At 42.5% G+C, this 23,783-nt stretch overlaps 1 pseudogene across 1 annotated transcript in view; it reads left to right on the top strand.

The window, feature by feature from the left end:
- The first annotated feature begins 5,753 nt into the window (after positions 1–5,753).
- LOC311149167 overlaps positions 5,754–23,783 on the top strand; it is a 62,325-nt pseudogene continuing 44,295 nt past the window's right edge. The window contains exons 1-2 of the transcript in view: positions 5,754–5,890; positions 6,517–6,664. The product of the transcript in view is annotated as an uncharacterized misc_RNA (transcript). The remainder of the gene's footprint in view (positions 5,891–6,516; positions 6,665–23,783) is intronic.

Here is a 23,783-nt window from a genome sequence, read left to right as displayed (position 1 = left end):
GAAAGCTGCTTGGTGTCATTTGATGGGTGGCTGACAGGTGATATGCGGTACGATGCTGGTATCTAGAGAGAACCCTCCTACTCCTCTGCTTCTAGGCCTTTAATCACAGATTACTGCCAAGCTGAGGGCCAGAAGGAAGAAGAGGCCCCCTGAGAGTCACACAGTCTCATGACAGCACACACACACATGGAGAGACACACACGTGCAGACACACACACACATAAACAACACACACGCAGCTTATGTTTTACTATCCTCGTGGGGACCTAAAATTTATTTCCATAAAAAAATCCTATTTTCTCTAACCCTAAGCCTAACCTTAACCCTAACCACTAACCTTAACTCCTAACCCCTAATCCTAATTGTAACCCTAAACGTAAACCCTAAGCCTAAAATAGCCTTTGTCCTTGTGGGACTCTGGGAAATGTCCGCACAAGGGAGAATTTTCCTTGTTTTACTATGCTTGTGGGGACTTCCGGTACCCACGAGGATAGTAACACACACACACACACGCAAACACACACACACACACACACACATACACACACACACACACACACACACACACACACACACACACACACACACACACACACACACACACACACACACACACACACACACACACAACCCTGAAAGCTGCTTGGCGTCAGTTGATGGGTGGCTGACAGGTGATATGTGCTGCGATACTGGTATCTAGAGAGAACCCTCCTACTTCTCTGCTCCTAGGCCTTTAATCACAGAGTACTGCAAGGCTGAGATCCAGAAAAAAGAAGAGGCCCCCTGAGAGTCACACAGTCTTATGACAGCATACACCCACATGGAGAGACACACACATGGAGAGACACACACACATGCAGACACACACACACACACACACACACACACACACACATTAGTTTTACTATCCTTGTGGGGACACAACAATTGATTCCCATTCAAAATCCTATTTTCCCTAAACCTAACCCCTAAACCTAAAATAGCCTTTTTCCTTGTGGGGACTGGCGAAATGTCCCCACTTTCCTTGTTTTACTATCCTGTTGAGGACTTCAGGGCTCGTATCCACAAAGCGTCTCAGAGTAGAAAATTGGTTGTAGATGCTGAGAATAGAGACATTTTAGTCATGAACTGTCTTAACCAGTCAAGAGTTACCAGCAGGTGTCTTGATAATAGAAAAATGCAGCAAGTCTGTGGTTCCTGCGCCACATTCAATTGCTTTGGAGTTGTTAAAATAATGTTTTGATATTTCTATATGATCAGTCCATAAATAATCTAGACCTACATGCAACAGTATCTCTTGCTCTTTTGACAATGATTTCACATTAGGTCTATTTCACATGATAAGCTTAAATAACTACTAGGCTAATAAATAAATACAAATTTATTTTGATTACTTAATGACCTACGTCATGTTATTTTTAAGTTATCCCTTTGGAGCGCAACATCACATTGCAAATAAATATGCCTAAATTGGGCATGCCTAAAAACTGGGCAATTTAAGGCATCTAGGGCTTATGTTAACTTTGATTTTGCTCGATGAAAATGATAGACTGTTCAAATGTTGTATGCAACATTGTATGCAACATTATCGGCAAGTGACTTGATGTGTACTGTGCCAAAAGCGATTTAGAGTTGGGAGTGACGAGTGTGTTGATAAAACGGTAATATTGGCAGAATTCCACTTTTACAACAATCAGAATTGGTTTAAAAAAGGTAATGCATACCAACATATTAGGCAATAATTAAGAGTACGCAAAGTGATCGTGTCAGGCAAAACTTATATCAAACATTTTACCATTGCAACATTTGATGTAGCCTACAGTCACATTCACCGTGGTTGTCTCAAGAATGCTATAGTGTTCACAGCTGGCGATGCCTTATCGCGATTGGTATTTCCCCATCATTTGCAACAATGTCAATGAGCGTCATCACTATCTTTCCTTTGCGATAACTCAAACTGTCGTGATTACCAGCTGAGATAACATTTTATGAGTTGATTTTACTCCTTGCTCAGAGTTTGTCTGAGCAGTGTCTTAAAACCTCTTAGACGTAAAGTCCCCTGCGTGGTTCAGGTACAGGTTCCGACCTACATTTTTGCTCATGAATCGATTTGTGGACACTGTAGTTCGAAACGGCTTACATTGAGTGATAGCCCTGGTTCTCAAGGACAGAAATGTCCCTCCTTCCATTTAATTCGCTCTTCCAAATGTCCAACTCCTGGCTGAACCCTACGTCACAGCCACTGACAAACCACATGCCTGCAATCCTTGCATTGTACCGTAGCAGGAGAGAGTGTTCATCACTATAGCACATTCAGAGATCGATTTATAGCCATGAATCTAAAATAATTAATAGATTTTAGACAAAAAACACGTTCTGTTTGTCAAAGATGGACATGATGAATATGAGATGAAAGGTGAACTCCTGACGAGTTCAGGAAGCCAAGCTAAAGCCTAGGGTAACATTCACAGTGGTGGGGACAGATGTTTTGATCAAGAGAGACCTTTAGAAAATATACACATTTTCTCTAACACTAAAAATACATATATGTATTTTACAGTTATAAGGAAGGTGAAATCTTATAGTTAGTGGTTTTATAATTTGATTATACTACACCGAACAAAAATATAAACGCCACATGTAAACTGTTGGTCCCATGTTTCATGAGCTGAAATAATAATAATATAAGATCCCAGAAATTATCCGTACGCACAAAAAGCTTATTTCTCAAAAATGTTGTGCACAAATTTGTTTACATCCATGTTAGTGAGCATTGCATTTGTAATTTGCCAAGATAATCCATCCACCTGACAGGTGTGGCATATCAAGAAGATAATTAAACAAGATGATCAATACACAGGTACACCTTGTGCTGGAGACAATAAAAGGCCACTCTAAAATGTGCAGTTTTGTCACACAACAGTTTTGAGGGAGCGTGCAAATCAAATCAAATCAAATTTTATTGGTCACATACACTTGTTTAGCATATGTTATTGCGGGTGTAGCGAAATGCTTGTGCTTCTAGCTCCGACAGTGCAGTAATATCTAACAAGTAATATCTAACAATTTCACAACATATACCCAATAAACACAAATCTAAGTAAGGAATGGATTTAGAATATATACACTACTGGTCAAAAGTTTGAGAACACCTACTCATTGAAGGGTTTTTCTTAATTTTTTACTATCTTCTACATTGTAGAATAATAGTGAAGACATCAAAACTATGAAATAACAAATATGGAATCATTTAGTAACCAAAAAAGTGTTTAACAAATCAAAATACAATTTAGATTTTAAATTCTTCAAAGTAGCCACCCTTTGCCTTGATGACAGCTTTGCACACTCTTGGTATTCTCTCAACCAGCTTAACCTGGAATGCTTTTCCAAAAGTCTTGAAGGAGTTCCCACATATGCTGAGCACTTGTTGGCTGCTTTTCCTTCACACTGCAGTCCAACTCATCCCAAACCATCTCAATTTGATTGTGGAGGCCAGTTCATCTGATGCAGCACTCCATCACTGTCCTTCTTGGTAAAATAGCCCTTACACAGCCTGGAGGTGTGTTGGGTCATTGTCCTGTTGAAAAACAAATGATAGTCCCACTAAGCCCAAACCAGATGGGAGAGTGTATCGCTGCAGAATGCTGTGTTAGCCATGCTGGTTAAGTGTGCCTTGAATTATAAATAAATCACAGACAGTGTCACCAGCAAAGCACCCCCACACCATAACACCTCCTCCTCCATCCTTCACGGTGGGAAATACACATGCAGAGATCATCAGTTCAACCACACCGCGTCTCACAAAGACAGGGCGGTTGGAACCAAAAATCTCAAATTTGGACTCCAGACCAAAGGACAACTTTCCACCTGTGTAATGTCCATTGCTCGTGTTTCTTGGCCCAAGCAAGTCTCTTCTTCTTATTGGTGTCCTTTAGTAGTGGTTTCTTTGCAGCGATTTGACCATGAAAGCCAGATTCACAGTCTCCTCTGAACAGTTGATGTTGAGATGTGTCTCTTACTTGAACTCTGTGAAGCATATATTTGGGCTGCAATCTGAGGTGCAGTTAACTCTTATGAATTTATCCTCTGCAGCAGAGGAAACTCTGGGTCTTTCTTTCCTGTGGCGGTCCTCATGAGAGCCAGTTTCATCATAGCTCTTGATGGTTTTTGCGACTGCACTTTAACAAACCTTCAAAGTTTTTGAATTGTTCTGTATTGACTGACCTTCATGTCTTAAAGTACATTTACATTTTTTTAAGTAATGATGGACTGTCGTTTCTCTTTGCTTATTTGAGCTGTTCTTGCCATAATATGGACTTGGTCTTTTACCAAATAGGGCTATCTTCTGTATACCACCCCTACCTTGTCACAACACAACTGATTGGCTCAAACGAATTAAGAAGGAAAAAAATTCCGCAAAATAACTTTTAACAAGGCACACCTGTTAATTGAAATGCATTCCAGGTGACTATGTCATGAAGCTGGTTGAGAGAATGCCAAGAGTGTGCAAAGCTGTCATCAATGCAAAGGGTGGCTATTTGAAGAATCTCAAATATAAAATATATTTTGATTTGTTTAACACTTTTTTGGTTACGACATGATTCCGTATGTGTTATTTCATAGTTTTGATGTCTTCACTATTCATCTACAATATAGAAAATAGTAAAAATAAAGAAAAACCCTTGAATGAGTGGCTGTGTCCATTCTTTTGACTGGTACTGTATGTCTTTTTCAAGTTTTATGGGTGCTTGTTTTTAAATGGTAAAATTAATCAACTAAACTAAATACAGCAGAAGAGCCGCACAACATAGAGCCCAAAGTTTGTAGTCTGCTGTGGGGTTGCTAATGGGATATGGACCTGGAGGGCGGAAGGGTAGGATGAGGTCAGACAGGTAATTGTGTGAGCATATGGGGAGCCAGTGGAGGTTGAACAGCACTGGAGTGATGTGCTCACGGGGGAAGGTGTGAGTGAGGAAACGTGCAGCACAGTTCTGGACATATTGTAGCCTTCTAGGCACTTGGCAGATGCGCCAACAAACAGGGCTTTACAATAGTCCAGACGGGATGAAATAAAGGCGTGGATGAGTCGCTTAGCTGCAGGTTGTGACAGCATAGGTCATAACCTGGCAATGTTCCGTAGATGGTCACACTTTTGATGTGGGCCTCAAATGAGAGCTGACTGTCAAATATCACACCCAGGTTGTGAACCTCACTGGAGGGGGGGACCTTGAAACCATCAATATTGAGGCCGTAGCTGCTGATGTTGTTAATGATGGTGTGAGTACCAATCAGGACGACCTCCGTCTTTTTGCAGTTTAACTGCAGGAAACTCTGCTGCATCCACGCTTTGATGTCATGCAGGCAACTGACCAGGAGTGTTGTGGCATTGGCAGTGTCATTGTTTGTTGAAACATACAGCTGAGTGTCGTCAGCATAAAAGTGAAAGCCCAGTCCATGTTTCCTCAAGATATTTCCCAGGGGCAGCATGTAGACACAAAACAGTAGTGGCCCCAGGACCTAGCCTTGAGGGACCCCCTGGCGGACCACAACTGTGTCTGACCTACTAGGTCTGATTGCTACAAACTGGGAGCGATAAGTGAGATAACCGAAAGGTCGCTGGTTCTAATCTCCGAGCCGACTAGGTGAAAAATCTGTCGATGTGCCCTTGAGCAAGGCACTTAACCCTAATTGCTCCTGTAAGTCGCTCTGGATAAGAGCGTCTGCTAAATGACCTATTTATTTATTTATAGGACATGAACCAGTCCAGCAGTATGAGGATGCTGGCAGCCCCAGAGTCAGCATTCATGAGGAGGTCATTGGTGACCCTTACCAAGGCAGCCTCTGTGCTGTGTCTAGCTCTGAAACCCGACAGGAAGGGCTGGAGTAGATTGTGATCGTCCAGATGGTGTTGGAGTTGGCTAGACACAGCACGTTCGAGGAGCTTACTCGGGAAGGGCAGGTTAGAGATAGACCTGTAGTTCTGGAGGTTGTCGGGGTCAGATCCAGGCTTTTTAAGTACTTGTGTGACTGCGGCGAGTTTACGTATGGGTTAAGTATCCACATTGCCAGTCATTAGAGAGGCGGTATTAGTCTAGCACATACATATCTAATGCATTATTAACCATGCAGTGCTCCATCTCATTGTGTTCCCTGATTCCCTCCATCCCAAACAAAGGAGCATTTACGGAGGCAGAATGGCAAAAGCATTGCTCAATCCGTCAGACCTTTATATGAAATGACCTGAAGTAATGCTTATTCCACTGAAATCCAATGTCCCCGTGGAGGTTAAAGACCTTGAAAGAGCCCTTGAATCAGACCCTGACATGCTGGGTCCACAGCTGATCAATCACATGGCCCGGGATGTGTGAGGTGCATCGCGATAAGGCCCCAGTCATATGCTATCCCAGGCTACAGCACAGCCAAATAGCACATCCAGCTATCCAGCCAGCTAGTGCCATCTCTGATAAGTGGGAGTCAATTTGAAATTGACTGTATCCTCTCCTATTATCTCCACAGCAATTTTGAGCCAGCCGACCTGCCCTGCCGTACTGTGCCTTGCGCTTGGCTCCACTTTGTCAGCCAGATGCCAGTGAAAAAGCCCCCTAGAAAAGCCCAGAGATTAAGTTTTGGTATGGATACAGATGACCCAGACTGGAGCAACAAAGTAAGGTGTGCTGGGATGGTCAACTGCTTTCACATTCTGCCAAAGCTTCCTAGCCTTATTGTAGCAGCCCACAACAGTCCTGAATAGGGAGGATTTAGTGTGAATGGGTTGCTGCTCATAGGTGTTATTCCTGTCATTTCTAAAGGCTGAGGAGAGGATGATAACACTGTTTATTGTGTGTACTGTATGTAACTCCTCTGCATGTTAGAGTAGGGGAATCCAGAGTGGGTTTTCCAGCAGATCCCAGTGATCATGCAGAGAAGGACGAGGATGGGGTTTGCTACAGGCTGGAAGGCACAATAGTTTATAGGGAAGATCAGGGAACATTAAACATTAAAAGGAGGACTTCATTTTATACTAAATCCTTTTTCAAGTTAGATTAAATAAACTTTGACTCTGTTTACACATTTTCATAGTGTGTTCATGAAGTGATTATGTTCTGTTCTAAGCTTAGCAATTACACCAAGAGTTACTGAAAATTGTGTTATAATGTCTTGAATGGTACTCAAGGGACTTACAGTGGGGAGAACAAGTATTTGATACACTGCCGATTTTGCAGGTTTTCCTAAAAAAAAAATCCAGAAAATCACATTGTATGATTTTTAAGTAATTCATTTGCATTTTATTGCATGACATAAGTATTTGATACATCACAAAAGCAGAACTTAATATTTGGTACAGAAACCTTTGTTTGCAATTACAGAGATCATATGTTTCCTGTAGGTCTTGACCAGGTTTGCACACACTGCAACAGGGATTTTGGCCCACTCCTCCATATAGACCTTCTCCAGATCCTTCAGGTTTCAGGGCTGTCGCTGGGCAATACAGACTTTCAGCTCCCTCCAAAGATTTTCTATTGGGTTCAGGTCTGGAGACTGGCTAGGCAACTCCAGGACCTTGAGATGCTTCTTAAGGAGCCACTCCTTAGTTGCCCTGGCTGTGTGTTTCGGGTCGTTGTCATGCTGGAAGAACCAGCCACGACCCATCTTCAATGCTCTTACTGAGGGAAGGAGGTTGTTGGCCAAGATCTCATGATACATGGCCCCATCCATCCTCCCCTCAATACGGTGCAGTTGCCCTGTCCCCTTTGTAGAAAAGCATCCCCAAAGAATGATGTTTCCACCTCCATGCTTCACGGTTGGGATGGTGTTCTTGGGGTTGTACTCATCCTTCTTCTTCCTCCAATTACGGTGAGTGGAGTTTAGACCAAAAAGCTCTATTTTTGTCTCATCAGACCACATGACCTTCTCCCATTCCTCCTCTGGATCATCCAGATGGTCATTGGAAAACTTCAGACGGGCCTGGACATGCGCTGGCTTGAGCAGGGGGACCTTGCGTGCGCTGCAGGATTTTAATCCATGACGGCGTAGTGTGTTACTAATGGTTTTCTTTGAGACTGTGGTCCCAGTTCTCTTCAGGTCATTGACCAGGTCCTGCCGTGTAGTTCTGGGCTGATCCCTCACCTTCCTCATGATCATTGATGCCCCACGAGGTGAGATCTTGCATGGAGCCCCAGACCGAGGGTGATTGACCGTCATCTTGAACTTCTTCCATTTTCTAATAATTGCGCCAACAGTTGTTGCCTTCTCACCAAGCTGCTTGCCTATTGTCCTGTAGGCCATCCCAGCCTTGTGCAGGTCTACAATTTTATCCCTGATGTCCTTACACAGCTCTCTGGTCTTGGCCATTGTGGAGAGGTTGGAGTCTGTTTGATTGAGTGTGTGGACAGGTGTCTTTTATACAGGTAACGAGTTCAAACAGGTGCAGTTAATACAGGTAATGAGTGGAGAACAGGAGGGCTTCTTAAAGAAAAACTAACAGGTTTGTGAGAGCCGGAATTCTTACTGGTTGGTAGGTGATCAAATACGTATGTCATGCAAAAAAATGCATATTAATTACTTAAAAATCATACAATGTAATTTTCAGGATTTTTGTTTTAGATTCCGTCTCTCACAGTTGAAGAGTAGCTATGATAAAAATTACAGACCTCTATATGCTTTGTAAGTAGGAAAACCTGCAAAATCGGCAGTGTATCAAATACTTGTTCTCCCCACTGTACATACTACGGTACTGGGGTATCGGTACAGAGTCAATGTGCGGGGGCACCGGTTAGTCGAGGTAATTGAGGTAATATGTACGTGGGTAGAGTTAAAGTGACTATGCATAAATAATAATTAGAGTAGCAGCAGCGTAAAAGAGGGGGATGGAGTTTGGTCGGATGGGGTGGGGTGGCATTGTAAATAGTCCAGGTAGCCATGATTAGCTATTCAGGAGTCTGATGGCTTGGGGGTAGAAGCTGTTAAGAAGCCTTTTGGACCTAGACTTGGAGCTCCGGTACAGCTTGCCATGCGATAGCAGAGAGAACAGTCTATGACTAGGGGGGCTGGAGTCTTTTACAATTTTTAGGGCCTTCCTCTTACACCGCCTGGTATAGAGGTCCTGGATGGCAGGAAGCTTGGCCCCAGTGATGTACTGGGCCGTACGCACTACTCAAATACTTATGTCATGCAATAAAATGCAAATTAATTACTTAAAAATCATACAATGTGATTTCCTGGATTTTTGTTTTAGATTCCGTCTCTCACAGTTGAAGTGTATCTATGATAAAAATGACAGACCTCTACATGCTTTGTAAGTAGGAAAACCTGCAAAATCGGCAGTGTATCAAATACTTGTTCTCCCCACTGTACATCTGTGCATGGAAGCCTTCATTAACCAACTGTAAAGGATGATGTCCTCCTGTTTTTCTGCATGTATTCCTGTCTGGCCTCAGTGACTGGGTCATGGAAATTGAACTGCTATAAAAGTCGTCAAGTGAAGTATTTTAGTGAGCAGCTCTCAGGCTTTGAAGCTAGTTTATTCAAGTGAGGCCCTGAGGCCAATGCTTGTTCATTAAAGGTAAGGGATATACAGTTCTCTGTCAGTAAAAAGAAATGTTTATGCAGATTTGGTAGTCCACAGCAAAAGCACCATTCGTCTGATGTTGGCCCAAAGAAAGGGAAGGTTGGGATTAAGTTGTCTATCCATAAACTAGTGAAAAGATCTGATTTCATTCTCACCCGCTGCTTATTAATCATTGACTTGAAACCCTTGATGCTTTTTAAATGTAAAATGTCATACCAAAGGATGAACCAACAGTCATTCCTTTGTGGGAATATGTAGGCAAGGCCTTACCATTTAAAATACATATTTTGAGCTCCAATAGTTGTTGCAAATACTATTCATAGTTTGTACTACCATGGCAAAAACCTTTGTGTTCAGAACCTCACAATGTAAATAATCTACAGTTTACTGGAAACATCGAAAGGGAAGTGTGATGGATAAAGGTAGGTAACACAGAATTTGCAGACGGCGGGTCCAGAAAGAGGATATTTCCTTTGTGTCCGACTTTATTAAAGGAATAAGAAGCGTAACTCCATCAGACAGCATGGAAACGGGAAGGTTACGTAGAGGTTTGCTTCAAAAATGCTCTCTCAGAGACAATTTAAAAAGCTCTTGCTCTAACTAATCCATGAAATAAGAAATATCCAGCCAAACTCCAACCTGAAAGGCGTGTGTGTGTGTGTGTTTGTGTGTGTGTGTGTGTGTGTGTGTGTGTGTGTGTGTGTGTGTGTGTGTGTGTGTGTGTGTGTGGGTGTGAGAGAGAGAGACCAGACACTCAAGTCATTCGTATGGCGTGACGCATTAAATCAGTGTTCAGTGTGCCAAGGGCATCACTGCAAACAAGTGGATGTCTGTGCTACTGATACAGTATGTTAGTTCATAGTTCCTCCTGTACAACATCTAGAGGTACACTACATGACCAAAATTATGTGGAAACCTGCTTGTCGAACATGTCATTCAAAAATCATGGGCATTAATATGGAGTTGGTCCCCCCTTTACTGCTGTAACAGCCTCCACCCTTCTGGGAAGGCTTTCCACTACATGTTGGAACATTGCTGCGGGGACTTGCTTCAATTCAGCCTCAAGAGCATTAGTGAGGTCGGGCACTGATGTTGGGCGATTAGGCCTGGCTCGCAGTCGGCGTTCCAATTCATCCCAAAGGTGTTCGATGGGGTTGAGGTCAGGGTTCTGTGCAGGCCAGTCATGTTCTTCCCCACCGATCTCGACAAACCATTTCTGTATGGACCTCGCTTTGTGCAGAGGGGCATTGTCATGCTGAAACAGGTAAGGGCCTTTTCCAAACTTCCAAAAGTTGGAAGCACAGAATCGTCTAGAATGTCATTGTATGCTGTGGCGTTAAGATTTCACTTCACGTGAACTAAGGGGCATAGCCCCAATCATGAAAAACAGCCTCAGACCATTATTCCTTCTCCACCAAACTTTACAGTTGGCACTATTCATTCGGGCAGGTAGCATTCTCCTGGCATCCGCCAAACCCAGATTTGTCCGTCGGACTGCCAGATGGTGAAGCATGATTCATCACTCCAGAGAACGTGTTTCAACTGCTCCAGAGTCCAATGGCGGCTAGCTTGGCATTGCACATGGTGATCTTAGGCTTGTCTGCGGCTGATCGGCCATGGAAACTCATTTCATGAAGGTCCCGACGTACAGTTCTTGTGCTGACTTTGCTTCCAGAGGCAGTTTGGAACTCGGTAGTGAGTGTTGCAACCGAGGACAGACGATTTATACGCGCTTCAGCACTCGGCGGTCCCGTTCTGTGAGCTTGTGTGGCCTACCACTTCGCGGCTGAGCCGTTGTTGCTCCTAGACGTTTCCACTTCACAATAACATTACTTACAGTTGACCGGGGCAGCTCTAGCAGGGCAGAAATTTGACGAACTGATTTGTTGGAAAGGTGGCATTCCATGACGGTGCCACTTTGAAAGTCACTAAGCTCTTCAGTGAGGCCATTCTACTGCCAATGTTTGTCTATGGAGATTGCATGGCTTTGTGCTCGATTTTATAAACTTGTCAGCAACGGGTGTGGCTGAAATAGCAGAATCCACTAATTTGAAGGGGTGTCCATATACTTTTGTATACACTACCAGTCAAAAGTTTGGAAACACCTACTCATTCAAGGGTTTTTCTTTATTTTCACTATGTTTTACATTGTAGAATAATAGTGAAGACATCACAACTATGAAATAACACATATGGAATCATGTAGTAACCAAAAAAGTGTTAAACAAATCAAAATATATTTTATATTTGAGATTCTTCAAATAGCCACCTTTTGCCTATATTTAACAGCCCTCTATCAGTAAAAAGTTAGTTTGATGCAGATTTGATATTCCACAGCAAAAGCCCCATTCGTCTGATGTTGGCCCGAAGAAAGGTTTGGATTAAGTAGTCGCCTGTAGCTCAGTTGGTAGAGCATGGCGCTTGCAACGCCAGGGTTGTGGGTTCGTTTCCCACGGGGGGCCAGTATGAAAAATGTATGCACTCACTAACTGTAAGTCGCTCTGGATAAGAGTGTCTGCTAAATGACTAAAATATAAAATGTATCCATAAGCTGGGGGAAAGATCCGATCTGATTCTCACCCTCTGCTTATTAATTATTCACTTGTAACCCTTGATGCTTTCTTTAAAATGTACAATTTCATACCAAAGGATGATGCAACAGTCATTCCTTTGTGCCAATATGTAGGCAAGGCCTGACCATTTAAAATACTTATTTTGAGCTACAATAGTTGTTGCAAATACCATTCATAGTGTGTACTGCCATGGCAGAACGCTATGTGTTCAGAACCTGACAATGCAAACAATCATCTACATGTAAACTTTACTACATAGGATGTCCTCGGGACGAAACTAAACACAGGTCCTTTCAAATGAATGATGTACAACAGAATTAAACAAAGTGCCAAGTGAGGTTTATTAAAAGTGAGCAGCAATACATACAATTCATAAATGTAGACGGGTCACAACATTGGAACACACTCACTGGCTGCAACTACCACTTAGGGAACACGCAAAATAATTACCAACAGGGAAAGAAAAAATAGCACACTTGTGGTGAAACACTCTTTGTAAGATAGCACACATGATTACACGTGAGTGTGTAAAATGATAACACACTCATGATCACACACAATGGGTAAGCAGAGAACACACTAGTGATTGCACACTCTTGGTAAGATGATGACACACTTGTGGCCATTAACATGCGGAAGCACACGCATTCATTCATAGGATTTGCCTATGCTCTCTAACAACAACTCCTACTAAGGACAGCCAGCCCTGGAGGTTTCTGGGGAAGTGGTGACAAAACATACAAACAAACATATAACAAAGAAAATGAAACTAGTCCGCTCCTCAAGGCAACCCCAAATCTTTTGCCTGATTACTGGCTCATTAGCCGGGGAGGACTGAACAAAATACCAAGCTACACACATCATTTAAGGGAGCCCAAACACTCACAGCCCAAACAGCGTTGAAGACGTCACAACAGTCGACAAACTTGCAACAAACACAGCCCATGGTGGAAGGACAAGGAGTGTGCACACTCCTCTGTCGTCCGTGGCAGAAACACCGGCTCACCAATCGATAGTTTAGTCTCACTGACTTATACACAACTTATACATGAAGTTTACTGGAAACATCCGAAGGGAAGTGTGATGGAGAAAGGTAGGTGACACAGTGTTTGCAGACAGCGGGTCCAGAAAGAGGATATTTCCTTTGTGTCCGACTTTATTAAAGGAATAAGAAGCGTAACTCCATCAGACAGGATGGAAACGGGAAGGTTACGTAGAGGTTTGCTTCAAAAAATTCTCTGAGACAATTTTAAAAAACTCTTGCTGTAACAAATCCATGAAATAAGAAATATCCAGACAATCTCCAACCTGCAAGGTGTGTGTGTGTGTGTGTGTGTGTGTGTGTGTGTGTGTGTGTGTGTGTGTGTGTGTGTGTGTGTGTGTGTGTGTGTGTGTGTGTGTGCAGACAAGTCATTCGTATGGCATGACACATTAAATCAGTGTTCAGTCTGCCAAGGGTGTCGCTGCAAACAAGTGGATTTCTGTGCTAATGATATAGTAGTTCATAGCTAGATATTCTGACATTTACAATTCACCCTAAACCCACTGTCCCATCGTGACACTTCTCATTTTAATGCTTAGTGGATGCATCCTGTTCTTCAGATAAATGAGGAGAAAATATCTTAATATTCAGCTGCATACCCCAGTGGTGAAGATGCCCTTGAAGTATCTGGTGGACACACTTTTGAATGGTGTCTGTTAGCTCTCCACAAACAACATGCGCGTATTCCCGGGGCGGTAATTCTGGAAAAAAATGCAACTCATTCATCTCATGCAGGAGTTTTCTAAAGTTCAAAGGGTCCCTCTAATTATCCCTGCTTTGCTGAGAATTCAAAATCACGCGCAGCCAGTAGCCCGTTACGCAAAACAAGCCAAAAACAACGATCCAACTATCTCCTGAGAGAAGAAAGCAGCTGTTAATGACTAATGAAGGACACGTCAGGGATTTCAAACTGAAGGTCGATTGAATTAGAGAAACAGCTCAAATGAAATATGACCATATTTGGGGATGAACATTTTTTAATGAGCACCTGTTATTTTAACTTTCAATTAGCTGGGTATCATTTTGTATTTATATACAGTGGGGAAAAAAAGTATTTAGTCAGCCACCAATTGTGCAAGTTCTCCCGCTTAAAAAGATGAAAGAGGCCTGTAATTTTCATCATAGGTACACGTCAACTATGACAGACAAAATGAGAAAAGAAATTCCAGAAAATCACATTGTAGGAGTTTTTATGAATTTATTTGCAAATTATGGTGGAAAATAAGTATTTGGTCCCCTACAAACAAGCAAGATTTCTGGCTCTCACAGACCTGTAACATCTTCTTTAAGAGGCTCCTCTGTCCTCCACTCGTTACCTGTATTAATGGCACCTGTTTGAACTGGTTATCAGTATAAAATACACCTGTCCACAACCTCAAACAGTCACACTCCAAACTCCACTATGGCCAAGACCAAAGAGCTGTCAAAGGACACCAGAAACAAAATTGTAGACCTGCACCAGGCTGGGAAGACTGAATCTGCAATAGGTAAGCAGCTTGGTTTGAAGAAATCAACTGTGGGAGCAATTATTAGGAAATGGAAGACATACAAGACCACTGATAATCTCCCTCGATCTGGGGCTCCACACAAGATCTCACCCCGTGGGGTCAGAATGATCACAAGAACGGTGAGCAAAAATCCCAGAACCACACGGGGGGACCTAGTGAATGGCCTGCAGAGAGCTGGGACCAAAGTAACAAAGCCTACCATCAGTAACACACTACGCCGCCAGGGACTCAAATCCTGCAGTGCCAGACGTGTCCCCCTGCTTAAGCCTGTACATGTCCAGGCCCGTCTGAAGTTTTCTAGAGTGCATTTGGTTGATCCAGAAGAGGATTGGGAGAATGTCATATGGTCAGATGAAACCAAAAAATAACTTTTTAGTAAAAACTCAACTCGTCGTGTTTGGAGGACAAAGAATGCTGAGTTGCATCCAAAGAACACCATACCTACTGTGAAGCATGGGGGTGGAAACATCATGCTTTGGGGCTGTTTTTCTGCAAAGGGACCAGGACGACTGATCTGTGTAAAGGAAAGAATGAATGGGGCCATGTATCGTGAGATTTTGAGTGAAAACCTCCTTCCATCAGCAAGGGCATTGAAGATGAAACGTGGCTGGGTCTTTCAGCATGACAATGATCCCAAACACACTGCCCGGGCAACGAAGGAGTGGCTTCGTAAGAAGCATTTCAAGGTCCTGGAGTGGCCTAGCCAGTCTCCAGATCTCAACCCCATAGAAAATCTTTGGAGGGAGTTGAAAGTCCGTGTTGCCCAGCGACAGCCCCAAAACATCACTGCTCTAGAGGAGATCTGCATGGAGGAATGGGCCAAAATACCAGCAACAGTGTGTGAAAACCTTGTGAAAACGTTTGACCTGTGTCATTGCCAACAAAGGGTATATAACAAAGTATTGAGAAACTTTTGTTATTGACCAAATACTTATTTTCCACCATAATTTGCAATTAAATTCATAAAAAATCCTACAATTTGATTTTCTGGATTTTTTTCTTCTCATTTTGTCTGTCATAGTTGACGTGTACCTATGATGAAAATTACAGGCGTCTCTCATCTTTTTAAGTGGGAGAACTTGCACAATTGGTGGCTGACTAAATACTTTTTTCCCCCACTGTAGATAAAGTGAAATTATTTTCTGCTCCCTGTGAAAGACAGAGGCTAAATGTAAGGGCACGTTTCTGTCACACACTTATCTGTTTCACCTGTCTTGTGCTTGTCTCCACCCCCCTCCAGGTGTCGCCCATTTTCCCCATCATCCCCTGTGCATTTATACCTGTGTTTTCTGTTTGTCTGTTGCCAATTTGCCTTGTCTCTTCAAGCCTACCAGCGTTTTTTCCCTTACTCCTGTTTCTCGTTAGTTCCTGTTTTCTAGTTCTCCCGGTTTTGACCATTCTGCCTGCCCTGACGCTGAGCCTTCCTGCCGCTCTGTACCTCTTGACACGGCCCTGGATTACTGACCTCTTCCTGCCCTTGACCTGTCGTTTGCCTGCCCCCTGTTTTGTAAAAAAACGTTTGTTATTTCGAACTGTCTGCATCTCTGTCTTATCCTGAGGTCTGATAGTTTCTTACAAAGTAACCTTACAAATAGGCCTGTTTCTATACTCACACGAGACGGAAGTCATTTTTTTTAAGTGGCAAAAAATCTGTACTGACACACTGTATTTAATCTAAATTCCCCAAATTCATTTTTAACAGTTCAGTTCCTAATAGCTATAGTGCATACTCAACAATTGTGAAAAAGCAACTTAATAAGCCTTTACTGCCTGTCATAACCAACAGTTTGGAGACTAATTTGGAGGTTTGTCTATTATGGTGTCATCCTTCTCTTCACCCTGTGCTGGATATGACACCTCTAACATGTTGACACGGATAAACTCACAGATCTGAAGTGTCTTAGCCAGTGTGAATCCCAAGCCATGGAGAGAAGAGTTGTACAGAAACACTCCTGATCGCACCAATTAGCTTCCTGTAAACAGAACAGGCCTGTGACACTCATACTGTATCATAACATCACCAGTCCATGCAAATAAAAGCCCTTACATAAAATTATTTTATAATATAAAATGTTTTATCAAACAAGATTTAATTCATGAAATTGTGTGGTAATGAAGCATATCTTTCTTAAATGTTGTATTAATTCATGTCAAAACCTGTTAGCGTAAACTTGCACAGTCCACCGTGTCATGGTGATTTTATTGTCGTTTTGCCTCCCACACACCAATTCCTCCCCCACCAACATTATCATTATCTTTACAAGCATTACACCTGTCATCAGTTACTTAAATGTCCACTTATTAGATATCATCCTGAAGCCCAACTCTGTAACACCAAGAGGTCTTCACTGGAGACAAGCAAAGCCTTTGTTTAGATCGATCAAAAATCCCCAGTGACCACATGATGTCAGACCATGACGTTTTTGCTTTCATATAATGAATTCACCTTGCAGAGCACTGTGAGGGTGTTGTGTGAGATTAGACAGACCTGATGAGGAACGGAGATGTGCTGAACGCCAGACAGCTCAGATTCATGTCTGATTCCCCTCGCCTGTGGAGTGATAAAACTGGATCCAGCCTCGTTAACTTAGCACCTTTATGCACCTTTCAATGTATGACCGGCAGCAGTATTACGAATGAATGGTGCTGAATGATCTGAAATGACTCAGGTAAGATCAGAGAAGGGCTGTGTGATACATGACCACTGGTAAGTGAATGGACTGGATATTTCCTGGATGGTTCTTACCTGACCAGGAAAAACTCTGTGCCAATGTCATAGTCAAACTCAGGGACATATCAGGGACACACATTCAGGGACACGCCCATATGAACAAATACTACAGTTTACTATAGAATACTACAGTACTTACTATAGAATGATGTGGTAAACTGTAGTATACTGTAGAATACTACACTACACACTGTAGTATCCCTCAATCATGTGTAGTGCTTACAATTGGTTGTTTAGCAACAAAACCGAATTGTGCGCAACTATGGGGCAAAACTGATGGGGTTGGCTTAGATTGTTGACAACATGTAAACTATATTTAGTCTCCACATGTTTATTGAAAACATAAACACATTTGCACAATGAGCACAATGAGCGCCTCTCAAATACATCATTACAGTTGTTGGTTAGCTAGCAAGTTCATTTTTGCCATAGTAGCATTCACATGAAATTAGTCAAAACACCTCAAAACAAGACATGGTATCAATAACAATATACAACGAGTTGAAATGAGCCATCTACGATTCACCACATGGCAGCTATTTGTCATTGTTGCTAACTATCTGACCATCCAGAATCATAACACCATACGGCCTTCATTTTTGTGATGTTGTCACAAAAACTGTCAGCCAATTTTGTAGTGTACTGTAGAATACTATAGTAAATACTACAGTATACAGACTGCAAGAACACTACAGTAAATAGTATAGTAATGTCCGCAAAAACATTACAGTCTGCAAAAACACTAAAGTAATTACTATAGTATATGCTACGATATTTAATTTGTATATACCTTGCCCATTCCCCTCCCCCATATCACAATTTGTGTCACCCATAAGTGAGAAACGTACATGTCAAGTATAGACCATATATTGTGTTCCCTACAGGTTATAGAAAGAGCAGAATCTCTGAACGATCCGTCAGCAAAAAAACACTACTGTAATTACTATAGTATATACTACAGTTTTTTTTTACTACAGTATATATGCACTATAGTAAACTGTAAATACTACAGCATACTACAGTCATGTCCGCAACACTAAAGGAAATACTACAGTATTCACTGTAGTGTTTTTGCTGACTTTAGTCCGCAAAAACACTACAGTGAATACTATAGTAGTATTTTTTCATGTGGGACCTCATACATCATAAGGGATAGGAGATAAATATGGAACTTGTATTTCCATTCAAAGTAGGGTCTTGACAGCAGTGTTATCCAAGGCTCACCCCTCTATTCATGAATTTAAGTGTTTAAAGGATTTACCAAAGGACTTCACAATGATGTTTTCCCAATAAATATGCTCTCATTTTGTTAATTTCCTGGAGCATCTCATTTCCCCAGCATTTAGTTGAATGTAGGATTGTATAATTCAACGTAGCTGTAAATTATTTCATCCCCAGAGGGAAAGAGAACAGACTAATTAGAATCACTGATAAACTACAGAAAGGGGAGTTGGGAGATAAAGGGCCTGAAAAAATTAAAAAATTAAAATCCCCCCAACAATGCATTTTACAGGCAAGAGCAATAGAAAGAATAGCATGTCATGGTGTGGAGGCAAAAACAATGGCTATTAAATTATTTTTCCTTGAATGCTTTGAAAGTTGGACTGGGATGAACGTAAAATTAGCATTAAAAAATATATATATTAAACAAAAACATTACAATCAAACTAATATTTTGTGTTACACATTTGTATCAGAACATGGATAAAATGTTCATTTTAAGAAATGTTATAATAGGAAGAGATTGCTAATTTTTTTCTGAATTGGTCATTGGTACTTCATCAATGTCTGTCACAATGACGCACGACCAAGAGAACAACATGACCCCGTTGTGCCAAATATCATAATTTTTTCTAGATCTGCTCATTACATTTCTCCTCCTTTCCTTGTTTGTTCATGAGGCGGTTGAACCATGTGATGTTTCCTCCTATTTATAATGAATGACTCAAAGCCACATCTCTCACTCATGCTGAATCAGGCTTTACTGTCACCAAAATGACATGAATTGAGAAAGTACTACAGTATACAGCACTTGAATAAACACCATGAATACTTTACAAAACTCAGTTCATGATTTCTCCCAATTTTCAGGGTAAATTGTGTATACGTGTTGGCCTATCATGTTAATGTGTGCATAAAAGGCATAATTTGATTAAAACCATGCTAGGATTAAATTAGTCTTTATAAAGCCCATCTTTACATAAGCAAAAAAGACCTGGTAGTAATTTGCTATGGGGCAGATTACATGGATTATGCCATTCCAGTAGGATATTTTTAATCTGTGGTTCATTGAGAACAGTTAGTTTGAGACTTACCTCTAAAATTAGTAAGAGTACTAAAAGGTCATTAAGGATGGGCCTTTGGGCCTCACAATGTCTAACTGTAGAGAACATGCTACCAACAAACATCCTCAAGACATTACAGATTGGTGTGATTCTCAATCACAATTTACTGCATAGGCAAACTAATGTCAGCACTGTCAATATGCCTGTGGTTATAGATTCAGCACATTCCAAACAGAAAGTGTGTTGATTTACCAGATGATTTACTAGTAACTCATAATGTGGTTTCTGCAATGCACAAAGACAGCTGACATCAAGGAGTGCTATAAATTCATAGCCTCTCTTTTTTTGCAAGTTATTATGTTTTCTTTTTGGGGGTGATGGGAAGATAATCTGAAAGCTGTCAGAATGAATCAGGTTAGTCACCAGTGAGCTTGCCATTCGGAGTTGGGATTCTGTCGTGATGACACATACTGTAGAGTAGGAGCCTATCTCGCCCTGATCACACTAGTCATTTCTTTAATGATCGCAACATATACTGGACAAAAATATGAAGCAACATTTATAGTGTTGAAATAAATCATCCCAGAAATGTTCCATTTGCACAAAAAATATATTTATCTCAAATGTTGTGCACACATTTGTTTACATCCCTAATAGTGAGCATTTCTCCTTTGCCAAGATAATCCATCCACCAGACAGGTGTGGCATATCAAGAAGCTGATTAAACTGCATGATCATTACACAAGTGCACCTTGTGCTGGGGAACAATTAAAGGCCACTCTTAAATGTGCAGTTTTGTCACACAACACAATGCCACAATTGGCATGCTGACCGCAGGAATGTCCACCAGAGATGTTGCCAACATTGTTTTAGAGAATTTGGCAGTACGTCCAACTGGCCTCACAACAGCAGACCACAATTAACCACGCTAGCACAGGACCTCCACATCTGGCTTCTTCAACTGCGGGATTGTCTGAGACCAGCCACCCGGACAGCTGATGAAACTGTGTGTTTGCACAACTGAATAATTTCTGCCCAAAATGTCAGAAACCCTCTTAGGGAAGCTCATCTGCTTGCTCATCCTCCTCATCAGGGTCTTGACCTGACTGCAGTTCGGCGTCGAAACCGACTTCAGTGGGCAAATGCTCACCTTCGATGTCCACTGGCATGCTGGAGAAGTGTGCTCTTCACAGATGAATCCCGGTTTGAACTGTACCAGGCAGATGGCAGACAGCATGTATGGCGTTGTGTGCTCGAGTGGTTTGCTGATGTCAGTGTGGTGATCCGAGTGCCCCACGGTGGGGACATGTTATGGGCAGGCATAAGCTACGGACAACGAACACAATTGTATTCTATCGATGGCAATTTGAATGCACAGAGATACTGTGACAAGATCCTGAGGCCCATTGTCATGCCATTCATCCGCCGCCACCACCTCATGTTTCAGCATGATAATGCATGGCCCCATGTCGCAAGAATCTGTACACAATTCCTGGAAGCTGAACATTTCCCAGTTCTTCCACGGCTTACATACTCAACAGACAGTCACCCATTGAGCAAGTTTGGAATGCTCTGGATCGATGTGTATGACAGTGTGTTCCAGTTCCCACCAATATCCAGCAACTTCGCACAGCCATTGAAGAGGAGTGGGACAACATTCCACAGGCCACAATCAACAGCCTGATCAATTCTATGCGAAGGAGATGTGTCACGCTGCATGAGGCAAATGGTGGTCACACCAGATACTGACTGGTTTTCTGATCAAATCGAATCAAATCAAATGAAATTATATTTGTCACATGCGCCGAATACATCATGTACAGTGAAATACTTACGTATAAGCCCTTAACCAACAATGCCGTTTCAAGAAATAATACAAAAATACAATAATAATGAAATAAAAGTAACAAATAATTAAAGAGCAGCAGTAAAAATAACAATAGCGAGGCTATATACAGGGGGTACCGGTACCGAGTCAATGTGCGGGGGCACCGGTTAGTCGAGGTAATTGAGGTAATATGTACATGTAGGTATAGTTATTAAGGTGACTGTGCATAGATAATACACAGAGAGTGGCAGCAGCGTAAAAGAGTGGGGGGGGGGCATGCAAATAGTCTGGGTAGCCATTTGATTAGATGTTCAGGAGTCTTATGGCTTGGGGGTAGAAGCTGTTTGGAAGCCTCTTGGACCAAGGAAATAGAAGCTCTCAACCTGCTCCACTACAGCCCCGTCGATGAGAATGGGGGCGTGCTCCGTCCTCTTCTTTTTCCTGTAGTCCACAATTATCTCCTTTGTCTTGATCACGTTGAGGGAGAGGTTGTTGTCCAGGCACCACACGGCCAGGTCTCTGACCTCCTCCCTATTGGCTGTCTCATTGTTGTCGGTGATCAGGCCTACCAATGATGGTGTTGGAGTCGTGCCTGGCCATGCAGTCATGAGTGAACAGGGAGTAAAGGAGGGGACAGAGCACGCACCCCTGAGGGGCCCTCGTGTTGAGGATCAGCGTGGCATATGTGTTGTTACCTACCCTTACCACCTGGGGGCGGCCAGTCAGGTAGTCCAGGATCCAGTTGCAGAGGGAGGTGTTTAGTCCCAGGGTCCTTAGCTTAGTGATGAGCTTTGAGGGCACTATGTTGTTGAACGCTGAGCTGTAGTCAATGAATAGCATTCTCACATAGGTGTTCCTTTTGTCCAGGTGTGAAAAGGCGGTGTGGAGTGCAATAGAGATTGCATCATCTGTGGATCTTTTGGAGCGGTATGCAAATTATGTGGGTCTAGGGTTTCTGGGTTAATGGTGTTGATGTGAGCCATGTCCAGCCTTTCAAAGCACGTCATGACTACAGACACGAGTGCTACGGGTCAGTAGTCATTTAGGCAGGTTACCTTAGTGTTCTTGGGCTCAGGGACTGTGGTGGTCTGCATGAAACATGTTGGTATTACAGACTCAGACAGGGAGAGGTTGAAAATGTCAGTGAAGACACTTGCCAGTTGGTCAGCGCATGCTCAGAGAACACGTCCTGGTAATCCGTCTGGCCCTGCTGCCATGTGAATGTTGACCTGTTTAAAGGTCTTACTCACATCGGCTATGGAGAGCGTGATCACACAGTCGTCCGGAACAGCTGATGCTCTCATGCATGTTTCAGTGTTACTTGCCTCAAAACGAGCATATAAGTAATTTAGCTTGTCTGGTGGGCTCGTGTTACTGGGCAGCTCGCGGCTGTGCTTCCCTTTTGTAGTCTGTAACAGCTTGCAAGCCCTGCCACATCCGACGAGCATCGGAGCCAGTGTAGTACCATTCGACCTTAGTCCTGTATTGACGCTTTGCCTGTTTGATGGTGCTTCGGAGGCCATAGCGGGCTCCTTGAAAGCGGCAGCTCTACCCATTTGCTCAGTTCGGATGTTGCCTGTAATCCATGGCTTCTGGTTTGGGTATGTACGTAAAGTCACTGTGGGGACGACGTCATCTATGCACTTATTGATGAAGCCAGTGACTGATGTGGCGTACTCCTCAATGCCATCGGAAGAATCCCGAAACATATTCCAGTCTGTGCTAGCAAAACAGTCCTGTAGCTTAGCATCTGCTTCATCTGACCACTTTTTTATTAACCGAGTCACTGGTGCTTCCTACTTTAGTTTTTGCTCGTAAGCAGGAATCAGGAGGCTTTGTACGCATCTCTGTGTGTGGAGTAAAGGTGGTCCAGGGTTTTTTTCCCTCTGGTTGCACATTTAACATGCTGGTAGAAATGAGGTAAAACGGATGTAAGTTTCCCTGCATTAATGTCCCCGGCCACTAGCAGCGCCGCCTCTGGATGAGCGTTTTCCTGTTTTCTTATGGCCGTATACAGCTCATTGAGTGCGGTCTTAGTGCCAGCATCGGTTTGTGGTGGTAAATAGACAGCTATGAAGAATATAGATTAAAACTCTCTTGGTAGATATTGTGGTCTACTGCTTATCATGAGATACTGTACCTCAGGCGAGCAAAACCTTGAGACTTCCTTAGATATCGTGCACCAGCTGTTGTTTACAAATATGCAAATACCCCTTGTCTTACCAGATGCTGCTGTTCTATCCTGCCG

The sequence above is a fragment of the Coregonus lavaretus genome (genome assembly GCF_964263955.1).
Source record: "Coregonus lavaretus genome assembly, chromosome: 21".
Taxonomy (NCBI): Eukaryota; Metazoa; Chordata; class Actinopteri; order Salmoniformes; family Salmonidae; genus Coregonus; species Coregonus lavaretus.
This window is presented reverse-complemented; position numbering and strand designations above follow the sequence as displayed.